The sequence below is a fragment of the Terrapene carolina genome, unplaced genomic scaffold (assembly GCF_002925995.2).
Source record: "Terrapene carolina triunguis isolate 2854851 unplaced genomic scaffold, T_m_triunguis-2.0 Scaffold926, whole genome shotgun sequence".
NCBI lineage: Eukaryota > Metazoa > Chordata > Testudines > Emydidae > Terrapene > Terrapene triunguis.
Window position 1 is genome coordinate 6,340,480 of NW_020665277.1, and position 14,362 is coordinate 6,354,841.

Below are 14,362 nucleotides of genomic sequence, written 5' to 3' on the forward strand. Positions count from 1 at the left end.
GGGGGGGTCTTTTGGGAGTGGGGTGTGGCCTGTGGGGCGTGGCCTGCAGCATCAAGGTGCGGGGGTCTATTGGGAATGGGGCATGGCCTATGGGCAGTGGGGTGTGGCCTGTGGGGCCAGGTCAGGGTGGGGCAAGGGGGGAGGCGCTAGGCAGCTGGGTGGGGGTTGTAGCTTGTCTGAAGCAGGGCTTTCAGGTGTGTGTCTCTCTGTGCGTGTTTAACGAACTGTGAAGACATACGGTATGTGTGGAGAGCTGCAGCAGGAGGGGCTCTGCCATGCCAGCGCCAGTGACCCATAACCCCTTCCCTGCCCCGATCCCTGTTTTTGTTCTTTTAACAGCAGCCCCAGCCTCCTCTTCCAGCAGAAGTGTCAGCAGCAAAGGCAGGGCAAGCCCCCTCCCCTAGAGTCACAGGACTGGGACAGACGGGGCTCGGCCCACCCAAGACTAAAGGCCCAGCCTCTCAGCTAAAGGGCAGGAACCACTAGACCGGGGTGGGCAAAATCCGGCCTGCAGCCTGAATCCGGCCCACTTAACATTTCTGTCCGGCCTCCTGTGCCCCGTCGCGATCTCCGAGACTGAGCTGCTAAAAGTCCCACGGCACAGTGGGACACTCAGGCAGGCTGCCTGTCTGCCATGGCGCCACGCCACTCCTGGAAGTGGACGGCTGCTGCTGGCACATCTCTGCATGCCCCTGGCGGGGTGGGGAGGCAGCTCCATGCACTGTGCCCGCCCCCAGCACCATCGGCACAGCTCCCATTGGCCAGAAACCAGCCAATGGGAGCTACGGGGGCGGTGCTTGCGGGCGTGGGCAGCACGCGGAGACCTACTACCTGCCTCCCCCCAAGGGGCGCGCAGAGATGTGACAGCAGCAGCCGGCCGCAGCCACTTCTGGGAGCAGTGTGGGGCCATGCCATGTAGGCAGCCTGCCTGAGCCCTGCTGTCCCGCTGGCCTGGAGCCACCTGTGGTAAGCGCTTCCCAGCCAGAGCCTGCACCTCGCACCCCCTCCTGCACCCCAACCCCCTGCCCCAGCCCGGAGCTCCCTCCTGCACCAAACTCTCTCCCAGACCACACACCCCCTCCATTAATATAGTAGAAATGTGTGGCCAAAATTCATGGAGTGGCCCCCCTGTGAAAATTATTGCCCACCCCTGCACTAGACCCAGGCCTCAAATGAGGTTAATAATGAGGGAGCCGGAGGGGGACCTGAGCAGAGAACCCCTGGCAGCGCCCAGTGCCCCTCAAAGTCATGTAAGGAGCCAGTGGACATGGCCCAGAGGAACTTGGTCCAGAGATCTGATCGAAATCTGCCCTGTAGTGCACTGTGATATCTGCTACAAACCCCAATGGCAGGAAGAAAGCATTGTGCTCCTCTGTTCGCACAATCCATGTAACTCTGCACAGAAACGAGGGGTTCGTGATCCCTTTGGCTGCAGATGCACCTCTCAGATTGCAGAGTGGGCTGGGGCAACCTACTCTAATTAATCTCTGCGCCAGTCCGTACAGCTGTCTCTTACGCCGTGAAGGGCGCGCAGAGCCATGAGAGAATACACAACTCATCAGATGGCACATTTACTTTGTCCTTCCGTATGTAGGCCTTGTGATTTTATCCAAGAAACACTGATCAGACACCCCACATACCAAAAAAATGGAATTGGTGTTTAGCCAATAAATGCGGACTACAGGGGTTTGATTTTTAAAGCACAAGGTGCCGTGCATTACTTGGTATGTGTAGACCCTGCTGGGTGCACACTAAAGGTTCCCTAGTGCACTTTAACATGGTGCTGTTTGAAACAATACTGTGAAAACACACTAGGGAACAAAGGCAATGAACGCTAAACCAAGCGTTTGATAACAAAGATACAAAGCTTCAACTAGCATGTTCGTTATTTTTATATATGGAATACAAGTTGAAATAGACCCTGTTTAGGCAAGAGTTTTGGGAAGTACCTGATAAAAATCTTCTTGTTACAGAATCAAAGAGAAAATTGCCCCCACCCCAAAACAAATCCTCCCCTGATTTTTGGACATCTACACAGAACTCAGAACTTGCTGACCTCCCCCAAATGAAATGAATACTCCCCCCCAAAACAGAACCCCCAATTCTAGGGCAGCCCTGGCTAAATCACTTTTGCCAGCCTCAGGGGGCAGAGTTAAGCTTGTGGGATAGAGTTCATGTGTACTTTATGTCTCCATGCACTAGAATATCAGGGTTGGAAGGGACCTCATGAGATCATCTAGTCCAACGCCCTGCTCAAAGCAGGACCAATCTCCAGACAGATTTTTGCCCCAAATGGCCCCCTCAAGGATTGAACTCATAACCTTGGGTTGAGCAGGCCAATGCTCAAACCACTGAGCTATCCCTCCCCCCAAAATGATCCCACCAATTCTTCTTGGGAAAACCACCCACCTTAACTAGTACCAGCTCCTGGCTGCTGCAAGATGTGATGACCAGTGCGTGCTCAGTCAGAGCTGCCCTTTGCTAGGGTTTCTAGGCCGACCATGATGAAGTCAGTGGGGTCCCTACCCTGTCACTACTGTCTCTGACAGTATGTGTTTTTAGAAAGGTTCAGGCGACAGTTTGATGCTCAAAGATGACAGAATCAGAGGGCTCCTTCTAATTACATTTCAGCTCCCCCATGTTCCCTAGCACTTCCTAAGGGGAGCTGTTCCATTGAGGACTCTGGTGTGAAGAGAGCTGGCTGCCCTAATGGCTAGTAGTGCCGGGCAAAATTTGTCATCCAAAACTTTTTTCCAGCAAAAAATGAAGAATAGGTGACACTGACGCGTTCTGTGAATTCACATCAGTTTCGCCCACTTGTTTCAGTCGAAAAAAATCCTAAACAAAGAGAGTCTGAAAAAATTGGAACATTTTGTTTGACATTTTCAAAATGAAACATTCTGAGTCTGATATTTCAAAACCTCCTTTAATTTTATTTTAAAACCATCAAAAACATGTAAAAATGATCAAAATTGAAATGAAATGTTTTGTTTGACTCAAAACAATTTTTGGTTAGATGCATAAGAACACAGGAGCATAAGAACGGCCATACTGGGTCAGACCAAATGTCCATATAGCCCAGTTTCCTGTCTTCTGACACTGGCCAGTGCCAGGTGCCCCAGAGGGAATGAACAGAACAGATAATCATCAAGTGATCCATCCCCTGTTGCTCATTCCCAGATTCTGGCAGTCAGAGGCGAGATACATCCACAGCATGGGTTGCATCTCTGATCATCTTTCTTGGCTAATAGCCATTGATGGACCAATCCTCCATGAACTTATCTAGTTTTTTTTTTAACCCTGCTATAGTTTTGGCCTTCACAACATCCCCTGGCAATGAGTTCCTCAGGTTGACTGTGCGTTCTGTGAAGTATTTCCTTTTGTTTGTTTTAAACCTGCTGCCTATTAATTTCATTGGGTGACCCATAGTTCTTGTGTTATGTGAAGGGGTAAATAACATTTCCTTATTTATTTTCTGTACACCAATCATGATTTTATAGATCTCTATGATATCTCCCACTTAGCTGTCTCTTTTCCAAGTTGAACTATCCCAGTCTTATTAATCTTTCCTCATACGGAAGCTGTTCCATATCCCTAATCATTTGTACCTTTTCCAATATATGTTTTTTGAGATGGGACAACCCATATTCAAGGTGTGGGCATATCATAGATTTATATAGCTGCATTATGATATTTACTGTCTTATTATCTATCCCAGGGGTAGGCAAAATACGGCTCCGGACTGGAGCAGGGGATTGGGGTGCAGGAGGGGATGCTGGGTCTGGGAGGGAGTTTGGGTGCAGGAGGGGGCTCCGGACTGGAGCAGGGGATTGGGGTGCAGGAGGGGATGCGGGGTCTGGGAGGGAGTTTGGTGCAGGACGGGGCTCCGGACTGGAGCAGGGGATTGGGGTGCAGGAGGGGATGCAGGGTCTGGGAGGGAGTTTGGGTGCCGGAGGGGGTTCTGACCTGGAGCAGGAGGTTGGGGTGCGGGAGGGGGTATGAAGTGCAGGCTCTGGCCGGAAGGCGCTTACCACAGGCGGCTCCCGGCTGGCGGTGCAGCAGGGCTCAGGCAGGCTGCCTGCTTGCCCTGGCCCCACGCCGCTCCCAGAAGCGGCTGGGGCCTGCTGCTGCTGTCACGTCTCTGCACGCCCCTTCGGGAGAGATGGGGCAGCGGGTCTCCGTGAGCTGCCTGCGCCCGCAAGCACCACCTCTGCAGATCCCATTGGCCGCTGTGAGGATGGTGCTGGGGGCGGGGACAGTGCGCGGAGCCACCTCCCCCCTGCCAGGGGCATGCAGAGACGTGCCAGCAGCAGCCAGGGCTGGCTCCAGGCACCAGCTGAGCAAGCTCGTGCTTGGGGCGGCAGATTCTACGGGGTGGCATTCCGCCCAATCCTAGGGCGACACGGCCGCTTTTTTTGTTTGTTTGTTTTTTGTTTTGTTCGCCGATCCAGCCGCCCTGTAGGGGCTGGCGGCACGGAGGAGGGGAGCGCCCTGCTCCGTCTGCCCCAGCCGGTGCCAGGTCTGTAGCAAGCCTGGCAGGGCAGCCCGCTGTAATGATGCTGTTCTGGCGGGACCCAACTGAGAGTATCAATTCAGGACAAATTGCTCAAACAGGGCAGTTACAGCCCAAGGCTGGGGTTTTTCCGCCTCTAAGGCAAACCAAACCAGCCAGACTAAGAGGACTTCGGTCTCACCCCACGGGCTAACCACAAGTCACACAAGCAATTCCCTTAGACACTCCAGTTTCCCACTATCACCACCAGTGCCACTCGTTATGGGGACAAATGGTTAGGAAAACCAATACGCCAATAAAAGAAAAAACGTTCTCCTGATCCCAAAGGACCAAGCCACAGACCCAGGTCAATATACAAATCAGATCTTACCCACAAATCACGCTGTTGCCAATCCTTTAGAATCTAAAATCTAAAGGTTTATTCATAAAGGGAAAAAGATAGAGATGAGAGTTAGAGTTGGTTAAATGGAATCAATTACATACAGTAATGGCAAAATTCTTGGTTCAGGCTTGTAGCAGTGATGGAATAAACTGCAGGTTCAAATCAAGTCTCTGGAATACATCCCCAGCTGGGATGGGTCATCAGTCTTTTGTTCAGAGCTTCAGTTGTAGCGAAGTCCCTCCAGAGGTAAGAAGCAGGATTGAAGACAAAATGGAGATGAGGAATCAGCCTTTTTATAGTCTTTTCCAGGTGTAAGAACACCTCTTTGTTCTTACTGTGGAAAATTACAGCAAAATGGAGTCTGGAGTCACATGGGTGAGTTCCTGCATACTTTGCTGAGTCACAAGGCGTATTTGCCTACTCTCCATGGGTCAATTGTATACCTGATGGTCCTTAATGGGCCATCAAGCAGGCTAGGCAGAGCTAACACCAACTTGTCTGGGATGTTTCCCAGAAGCATAGCATAAGTTTGAAATACAGACAGTATAGAGCCAATATTCATAACTTCAACTACAAAATTGATACACACATATAGACAGCCTAATCATAACCAGTAAACCATAACCTTGTCTTAGACACCTCATTTGACCCCCTTTATACAAGATTTGGTGCCACTACAGGACTTTGGTTGCAACCATGTTCTATATGGTCCCCGATTATGCCAATAACGTCACACCCGCTTCCTTCTCTCCCCGCCGACCTAACCCCGCTGAAGCCCTGGCCACCCTGGCCACCCCCCTTCTCTCTCTCCCCCTGCTCCCTCCCTCTCCCCCCCGCTAGCCGGGGCACGTCTGCAGCGCAGGGAGTCCCCCTGCACCCTGGCTCCGGCCGTCCCTCAGGTTTTATTTTTTTTTTTGCTTTGCCGTTCTGGCCATCCCGATTTTTTTTTTGCTTGGGGTGGCAAAAAAAGCCAGAGCCGGCCCTGCCCCTCCTGCACCCAAACTCCCTCCCAGACCCCACACCCCCTCTATTAATATAGTAGAAATGTGCGGCCTGTGACGACGTACCAAAATTCATGGAGTGGCCCCCCTGCAAAAATTATTGCCCACCCCTAATCTATCCCTTTCCTGATGTTTCCTAACATTGTTCGCTTTTCTGACTCCTGCCGCTGCACATTAAGTGGATGTTTTCAGGGAACTATCCACAACGACTCCAAGCTCTCTCTCTTGAGTGGTAACAGCTAAATCAGCGGCACATTTTTTTAAAAAATTGGTTTTGGTTTGACCCAAAACATTCCCCTCCCCGCCCCAATTTTTGGAATTGCCAGCAAACAGGCCTCCTCACCAGGGTGCCTGGGTGCTGTTAATGAGCTAAGTCAACGTGTGCTCAGCTGCAACCCTTCCATCCCCTCCTGTTGTTGCTTGGCATAGAAACCATATTTGGGCTAACTGCAAGCTGGGCGGTGCTGTCCAGAGACTTTGGTCGCCATATGTTATTCCACAGGCCTTTCCCTCCCGAATACGAGTTGCCTTCCCGTCTTTGAGCATCACACCGTTGTTGGTTCCCTCTGCTTCAGTGACCTGACAGTTTCCCTCACTGTGACGGCTTCCTCCGGAGAACTTGCTTAATTTTAATTACCTTTCCCCCACATGCCATTTGCATTTTACTTTGTTGCACTGTTCCCCCTGGAGCAATGGCAGCACCAAAGCCAGAGCCGCTGCCCGGCTGCTGTTGGTGCCAACGGCGCGCTGATAATACGCAGCCACTGCCAGATGTTAATTAAGCAAAATCAAATCAAGCAAATTAAAACACTGGGTTTTTTAACTCCCATCTATGTAGTTAGTCACAGTGCTTATTTCTTAGGGGCAGTTTGACTCAGCAGTTGAAATAAAATAGCGCCGATAGTTACATACTGGCCTGATTTATTCTCCTGGACGACTGTCACTCAGAAAGGGACAGCGAATCAGAGGGAGGGAGGTGATGACAGCTCTCTAGAGGTATGTAACAGGATGGTCTCAGGAGAGCAGGGGAATGTTATCCTGGCAGTAATGGGTTATGCTAGTCGCAGGGACAATTCAGGTGTGATATTAGTTAAAGCCAGGCTTACATTAGAAAAAATCTTCATCGATGAGATCCTCAACTGGTATCAGAACTGGGACATGGGCTGTCTAGCGTAGCGGTCAGAGCCGGAATCAGGAACCAGGCCAGGTGTCAGAGCCGGAATCAGGAACCAGGCCAGGTGTCAGAGCCGGAATCAGGAACCAGGGATTCATAGATTCATGAATCAAGGCATAGGTCAGGTGCAGTACAGCAGCCAGGCAGGAAGTCGCCCAATTGTTCAGACAACGTCCTGTGCCTCCTTCTGGCTTAAATAGGATGGTTGGGCCAATCAAAGGGGCCAGTCATCGTCCCCTAGTGGGTGGGGCCTCTGGGAGGAGGCAGCGTTATGCTAGCCTCTCGCTTCCAATAGCGCTGGGTGCTGCTGGAGTGTGAGGGCTGCCAAGGCCCTGGGTTCAAGACGTGTGGGCCCCTAGAGTGGGTGCCAATTGGAAGAGCAGCAATTGAATGCTGCTGCGAAGAGCCAGTAGAGCGACGCTGGTTTATGCCAGCTGAGGATCTGGCCCCAAGTCTCTAAGGGGAAGAGCCATGAAGGGAGTTGGGACAATTCACACCAGCTAAGGAGCTGCCCCTCAGAAGGCGTTATCAGCGAACCAGCTGTGGAGGGTGGTTGTGGAGTCACTGCTATTAGAGATACCGGAGACTGAGTGTTTGCAGCTGGGTGTAGGGGGAATCACTCCGCTTGCTTGGCCCTGCTATGGTGTAGCTGAGATAGGCCGTTATCTGAACTGTCCCCAGGCTCAGGCGGAGGCTTTGTGTTCTGCGCCCATCTCGCTGCAGTTTATCATTTGTGCTCTAGTTTGTCCATTGTTTGACGATGTTACTTTGTATTGCACCCTTGCGTGCCTAGCCTGGGCAGCGAATGGCCCAGCCCTTTAACGGGGGTGAGCAAACTGGAATCGACAGTTATTCATACAGCACCTCCAGGCCTTATCCAAGTTCCGGCCCCTGGGTGCTAGACACTGCACAGACATGTAGGGCCAAATTTTCCATCCAGCTCAGGGCCAGATTTCCAAGGGCTCAGCACCCACTACTGGGGGGAAAGGTGATCCAAAGGGCTCAGCACGTGACATGCTGGGCTTTCCTGAGCATCTGGATGTTGGTGCCTTTTGAAAATCCTGGCCCTAGTTATCCATGGACCCTGTCCCCAAATGTTTTTAGATTTGCAACTGTTCCAGATGTCTGGCCCTTCTTAAACAGGAGTGGCTTGGGAAGCTTTTCAAGTGCTTGGACTCAAGCTCTCGCTTCCAGCCTGTGTTGTATCGGGTTAGTTCGGCCCTTCCGTAGGCAGGCAGGGCTGGAGGCACGGGACCCAGTTCTCTTTAGCAGCCGGACAGCCAATGTGGGGATGTGCCGGTTCGGCTCAGCCTGGATTTAAAGAGACACAGGGTGGATTTCGGCTCAAAGGGGTAGGTTTTGGTAAAAGCCTCGGGCAAATGGATGCATCCTCCTGGTGGCCAATCTCCCCACCCCGTAGTCTTCGGTCAGAGCCAGGGAGGCTGGCATGCAGACTCGCCTGGGGAAAGCCTGGATGCAGTGGCCAAGCGGAGGTTGATTAACCCCCCTCACTCCTAGTACCCAGAGGTGGCACAGCTGCCAGGCGCCACTTGGCCAGTCCAGCTCCCCTGTGCCAGCCAAGCTGGGGGTGGGGTTCCCTAGGTGAGATCCCCCTGCAGGATCTGGCTCCTGGCTCTGGCCCACCTGGGGGGCCCTCTGTGGCGGGGGTGCCACGGCAGAGCGCAGAGGCGGCCCCTGGTTCCACCCAGCCTGCAAGCAGCGGCGGCACCAGCATCGTCTCCCCCCCCTCCCCCGCAGGGCCAGCCCCGCCGCACCGCGCTGGGTGTGGCCGAGCCCTGGTGCGGGCCTGCTGGCCCCGGCGCCGCTGCTGGGCATCGCCGGGTGCCCGCTGCTGGCGCTGGCCTGGGGGCCCGCTGTGCTGCATTGCGGGGCGGGCGCCTCCTCCCCTGGAGGCAGCGGGACTATCTGGGCCGGGCAGCAGCGCTGTCCTCGGGCAGGAATGTCCCTGCTCGCCCAGATAATGTTATTTATATCGCAGGGCTGGGCGGCTCCGCTCGGCGCTCCCCGCGCTGCCCCAGCCCCGCCGCGCCTCTGCCTCTGCCTCGCCGCTGCCCAGGACTCCGCGCTGCTGCCGCTGCCCTGGACAGGTGAGTCCGCGCCGGCCCTGAGTTGCGCGGGGATGGGGCCGGGGCGCACGGAGGGGAAGGGGTCCGGATCCGGGGCGCACGGAGGGAGAAAGTGTCCGGATCTGAGGCGCAAGGAGGGGAAGGGGTCCGGATCCGGGCCGCAGGGAGGGGAAGGGGTCCAGATCCAGGGCGCACGGAGGGAGAAAGTGTCCGGATCCGGGGGAAAGGGAAGGGACGGGGTCCGGATCCGGGGCGCACGGAGGAGAAAGGGTCCGGATCCAGGGCGCAGGAGAGGAAGGGGTCTGGATCCACGGCGCACGGAGGGGAAGGGGTCTGGATTCGGGGCGCACGGAGGGAGAAAGTGTCCGGCTCCGGGGCGCACGGAGGGGAAAGGGTCCGGATCCAGGGCGCAGGAGAGGAAGGGGTCCGGATCCAGGGCGCACGGAGGGAGAAAGTGTTCGGATCCGGGGGAAAAGGAAGGGACGGGGCCCGGATCCGAGGCGCACGGAGGGGAAAGGGTCTGGATCCAGGGCGCACGAGAGGAAGGGGTCCGGATCCAGGGCGCACTCAGGGGGGCGGGATGCAAGGGAGGAGGCTGCAGGGGCGCAGAGAGGGACGGAGCCGGGGCGCACAGAGAGGGGACAGACTCCCCCCCCACAACACACACCCCTCTCCAGACACCGGCCCAGCCCTATGCGCTGGCGGGGCTGCTGTGCCGCATGGAGCCCGGGCGCTGCGTGGAATGATGCGCCCTGGAGAAGCCTATTTATAGCGTGGACTTGGAGACAGTTTCCTGGCAAGCCTCTGGAAGGTGTGCGGGGGGGGAGTTGTTTCAATCCCTCCATTCTCCTCCCGGCTGGTCCCCCAGCCCTGCTGCAGGGACTCCTGGGGGGAGCTGGATGAGGGTCCCTTTCTCCTTGCCCTGCTGGGGCGCTAAGAAGTCAATTCCCGGTGTGTCTCTGTGTGCTGGGGTCAGGGATTCTCTCCCAGCACAGCCCCAAGTGGCAGCAGTGTCTCTGGAAAGATCTGGTACAGAAAAAGCAAAGTTCGGGTCTGTGTGTCTGTGGCATTTAGTATTTGGATCGCAAGTCCTTTGAGGCAGCGACTGTCCAGTTTGTCCTGTGTTTGTTCAACACTACAGCAACGGGGCCAAGCCAAGTCCATGACCAGGGCTCCTGGGCCCTACCACAGTGCAAAGAATAAACGAGGAGAGGAAAAGTGGGTGGGGGCAGGCGTCCGGATGCCAGGGTGATGGCCAGCCTTGTGAACAGCCAAAGGGTCCAGATCTCCTGTCGGTAGTTGCAGCGTAAGGACAAGCTGGATAAAAGGGGCGGGTTGGGGGGATTATGGAGCCTTTCCTCTGGGGGTCTCTGGCTTGAATCCAGCCTGTGTTTGTTGTTAAGGAGCCGCTGCCATTGTCTGCTGTGACATGAGCGGGTCTGGGTTCAGGTGCCTAGAGCCCAAGCCAACCCTCCACTGCTGGCACCTCTAGCAGGAGTCAGCATACAGCTCCCTGCCAGCGCAGGATGGTTCGTTATGGCGTGTATCCTGGTGCTTGCTCCCATCTTTCGTGAGTCTCAAGTGATGGGAGCTTCTGCCTTTCCCCGGGGAAAGCCAGTGACTGAGAAGAAGCTTCCTCTTGGCCTTAGAAGTGGCACTTCCCCCAGGGCTGTGGCGCGGCGGGGGCCGTTTGGTGGACCCCATGATGGCAGTATTGTTGTCTGGTGCTCTCAGTCCATCCAGCTCCTTGCACTTTGAAAAGGAGTGAAACTGCCTGTGTTGCGTGTGCAGTGTCTGGTCAGAACCCTGGGCAGAGAAATCTGCCTTCACCCAGCTGAGCCTGGCTTCCCCACTAGTCCAGCTAGCCTTGGCCCATCCTTCCTGTACATTAGCCCACCGTTTAGTCCTCCCACCAGCCCGAGTTCTCGTCTGCATGGGCCCCATTCGCTTCACATCGCTGGGGTTTTGTCTCTCAAGCTGTGTACGCTGTAGGATGACCAGATAGTAAGTGTGAAAAATCGGGACAGGAAGTGGGGGGTAATAGGTACCTATATAAGAAAAAGCCCCAAAAAATCAGGACTGTCCCTATAAAATCAGGACATCTGGTCACCCTAGTACGCTGCCACTGTGGGGCCTGAAACTGACAGGAGCCAGGAGGGGCTGGCTGGCTGCCCCCGGCATTTTAAATGTAGTAGCACCTCAGATTGCACCTTCCTGAATGTGCAGGTGTGAGCCAGAGAGCCCCCCTCTGCCCTCCAGTCTGTTCATCGAATGCAGCCGGGTAGCGTGACGGAGCATCTACAGACCCAGAGTCAGGAATGCAAAAGTTCTGCTTCCTGAAGCAATGCTAACTCGGCCCACATTGCACATGGCGATCACATCTCGGTCCCTGAGCACCTCCGATCCCAGCCCCAGCATTGGCTTCCTTTCCGCGGTTCAAGTATAGAAATACGACGTGCAAACCCTCCGGCGGAAGGCTTGATGTCACAGCTTGGCTTCGGACAGCCGTCCTGACACTGAGTTTGATGGGGGTTGTCCTCCTGACGCATTTTCATTGCTAAGTGTATGATCCAAGCGAGTGGTCAGCGCTGTCACTCTTCTGGATGTTGTCAAAATGTGCCGATGCTGTTCCCTGGGCCTGCCCTGCGCATCGTCTGTGCCCGAGAGGGCTGCCAAGGTTCAGAGCTCGAAAAGAAAAGATCTGACATTGTGTCCTCCCTGAGTTAAGGCTTCAGAATGTCTGGGCAGCGCTGGCGGGGGGAGGTCCGCTCCGTGTGTGGTGGTTTTGTAGACTTTGTGAGAAAGGCCGGGTGACCCCGTAGTTTGAGGCACTCAGCTTGGACATGGGACCACCTGGATCCAGCTTCCTGCTTCTCTGCCAACTCCCTGTGTGAGGTCAGCTTGTCTCTCTGTCCCCAGCACGGAGGTGTGTGAAGAGAAGCACACAGAGATTGGGAGCTGCTCAGACACTATGGGGATGGGGACCGTGTCACTTATGGAGACAGTGAGCGTTTCGAGGCTAAGGCCCTCTTGTGTTCTGTGTGTGCGGTGCCTCGTCCAATGGGGGCCTGGGCTGTGGCTGGGGCATCTAGGCGCTACCAGCACACGGTGAGAGAGAAAGAGAGCCGGGGGGCCTAGCGCCCCAGCTGTGGTGGCAATGGCTGTGTGTGTTGTGCTGTTACTAGCTGTTTTCCCTCTGCTCCTTCAGCAAAGTGTCCCAGACTGGCCTGGCATCACCCTACTACAGTTCTGGCTGCGTTCTTTGGTTACGCTCTTTGCATGATCTGAAAGTCTGGACGGCCGTAACCTGTCCATACTGCCCCGCCCCTCTCAGCTAGTACCCTTGCCTAGGGCAGGCAGTGTTTCCTAGTGGATATAGCATGGGGATGGGGTTCAGGAGACCTGGGTTCTAGTCCCAGTTCTGTCACTGCCCTGCGGGGTGGCCTCGAGCAAGTCATTTCATCTCCCTTTGCCTCAGTTTCCCCATCTGTAAAAGAGGCAGAATGCTCCTTTGTGAAACACTTTGAGATCCCCTGACAGCAAGCGCAATGTAAGAGCGAGCTAGTATTATTGTTTACCCTATCCCAGCTTCTGGGCCTCCCAGGGGTCCCATCCGCATTGACCCTGCCACTAAACCTTTCGAAGAAGCACCCCGCCCACAGCCTCAGCAGGTGGCCTGTTGCTGCCGTATTAATATCTCTGCTTACTGAAAGTAAAACACTACGAAGCCTCCAATTTGCACACGAAGGCTACGTCTACACTTCCGGCACCATGCCCAAGCAGTGCCGCCCCCCGCTACACTCACATTTTTAGCAGCGTGGTAGCCCGGTGCCTCTCCACTGCCAGGGTGTTTCCCCACCGCGGTGAAAGGCTCCGGCACTGGGGTGGGAGGGAGCAAACAAAGGCTCCGTCAGCTCCGCATTGTTGGAGCCTTTCCCCACTGCCGACACTTGCCGGAGCCTTTCCCTGCAGCGTGTGCTCTACACACCGCCATGGGCGTAGCCATAGCATTAGCTGAGAGGTGACCCAGCATTTCTAGTACTGGCCCTCTTGTCTCAGCGTCTCCTCTTGTGTTCTACACCTCGCCATCCCACCTTGCAGTGTAATGTCAGCTCTTTGGGTGCAGGGTCTGTCTGTTTCTGGGTGGCCCAGCTGTGGCCGTGAGTCGGATCTACCTGCTGGCTCTTTAATTACAAGGCCGGATACCTGAGCTTCCTTCCAATCCTGACTGGAGCCTCTGGGTGCTGCGGTGAGAGGAACAAAGTTAATTCTCTGACCCCAGATGCCCAACCAACCAGCAACCCAGTTCCTAGCCCCAGTCAGATGCGGGAGAGGAAGGTGGTGGTAGGGCTCTTCTGAGCTCTGCCCACAAAAGGGGCCCCACTCCCATGAGTCAGGACAGGGTCGTGTTGCTGCTGGGCTCCCTCTCTCTGAAGCTGGGATGACCCCAGGCTCCCTGACTGGCAAAACCCCCCCAATGCTGGCGTGTCCCGAAGGCCATGCACGTTCGGCACCCAGGAGCCGCGGCGCGCAGTGCAGCCCCTCCCCTTCCTTTGTGACAGGTGCCGTGCTATGGTTGACAGTGACGACGTCCCCGCACCACGAAGAACGGGGCAGTTCACACCTCTGCGAGCGATGGTCCCAGGCTCTCTGCGGACCCCGGGCTGGTTACGCCCAGACACCTTTCTGAGAGATTTGTTTTCACAACCATAACGGCTAAAGACTGACTTTGTTTTTAAATGAAACAGAGATTCTGGAAATGGAGACAGCAGCTGCTGGCGGGTGCTGCTACCGCATGGAGGGGCATCTGGGCTGTTCCTGTGCTGACTTCCCCTCTCCTCCGGGCCTAACTTCCCCAGAGCTTCCCCGGTTCTTAAAGAAGTCAGCGAAGCTGCAGAAAGTAGAAAGATGGCATCAGATGCATTGACCCTCAAATTCTTAGAGGCTTTAGAAGTTAGATGCTAAAGTGAACATGCAGAGTTTTGCCCAAACAGACCTGCCTTTTCCCTTGCTACAGATGGTTTATCTCCCCGCGTAGCACCTCTCCAGCATGTTAATCTTCAAAGGGATTTCCAAACACTCCCTGATCCTGGGGCGGCCCTGAGCAAATGGTGAGGGATTAGCTTCTTGATTCCTATCATGTTGTTTTCACGGGGCAGCCTCTCACGTCAGCAGTTGACACCCGTTAATTAAAAGGAGACCCCC

At 55.0% G+C, this 14,362-nt stretch overlaps 2 protein-coding genes across 4 annotated transcripts in view; one reads left to right on the forward strand and one right to left on the reverse strand.

Annotated features, from left to right (window-relative positions):
- CHURC1 (churchill domain containing 1) overlaps nucleotides 1-14,362 on the reverse strand; it is a 33,102-nt gene that overhangs the window by 4,622 nt on the left and 14,118 nt on the right. The window lies entirely within an intron of this gene.
- The window catches only part of SPTB (spectrin beta, erythrocytic), a 120,229-nt gene continuing 114,844 nt past the window's right edge, over nucleotides 8,978-14,362 (forward strand). For all 3 annotated transcript variants that reach the window (XM_026660977.2, XM_029913787.1, XM_029913789.1), the window contains exon 1: nucleotides 8,978-9,178. The gene's annotated coding sequence lies outside the window, so the exon portion shown is untranslated. The remainder of the gene's footprint in view (nucleotides 9,179-14,362) is intronic.